At 41.2% G+C, this 725-nt stretch overlaps 2 non-coding genes across 2 annotated transcripts; both read left to right on the top strand.

Moving 5' to 3' along the window:
• The first annotated feature begins 291 nt into the window (after positions 1-291).
• Positions 292-365, top strand: trnai-aau (transfer RNA isoleucine (anticodon AAU)). Its single transcript has one exon. It is a non-coding gene; the product is annotated as a tRNA-Ile (tRNA).
• Positions 366-652: 287 nt separating this feature from the next.
• Positions 653-725, top strand: trnar-ucg (transfer RNA arginine (anticodon UCG)). The gene has a single exon. It is a non-coding gene; the product is annotated as a tRNA-Arg (tRNA).

Raw genomic sequence — 725 nt, 5'->3', positions numbered from 1 at the left:
GTGCTAATAATGCTAAGCAGCGGCAGACACTTTAGGGGTACTATAACCACCAAACCCTACACCCAAGATCATGTTTATCCTCCTTTTGTTTGCACTAATGGGCTATTAACGCAACATAAGTCTCAATCTCTATGGGGCTGCTTTCCATGGCTATAGTAGCAAGGACAAAAACATATGCAGCACCTACAAACCATGCACAGCCAGGCAGCCCATCCAAAACTGGTCCAATTTTGCTTATTCTGGCCTGTTTTATTTTTGGAATTTTTTTTTTTTGGAACTTTCCACAAATCAGGCCGGTTAGCTCAGATGGTTAGAGTGTGGTGCTAATAACACCAAGGTCCTGGGTTCGATCCCCATACTGGCCAGAAGTGTTGATTTAGCACATTAATGTGTTTGGACTTGCACTGTACATCTCAAACATAGAGATAGTTGAAAGGCATTCTGCTCAGCAAATATTAAGGACAATGTAGAGCTTAATTCTGCTAACAGACATGGTTGCATTTTGTCTACCATTTAAGCTATTTTCTTCCACAAAAGTTAACTGGCCAGCGACACAGTCTGCCTTGTTGGCAAATGTTAGCACTTTGCTACTTTGGAGCTAAACCATGGCACTTCAGATTTGTAAAAAAAAACTTTTTTTTTTTTTTTTTACAACAGCGTGGCCTAATGGACAAGGCGTCTGACTTCGGATCAGAAGATTGAGGGTTCGAGTCCCTTTGTGGTTA

This window comes from Perca flavescens, chromosome 6 (assembly GCF_004354835.1).
Source record: "Perca flavescens isolate YP-PL-M2 chromosome 6, PFLA_1.0, whole genome shotgun sequence".
Taxonomy (NCBI): domain Eukaryota; kingdom Metazoa; phylum Chordata; class Actinopteri; order Perciformes; family Percidae; genus Perca; species Perca flavescens.
Note: the sequence above shows the minus strand (reverse complement) of the source record. Positions and strands in the feature narration are given on the sequence as shown.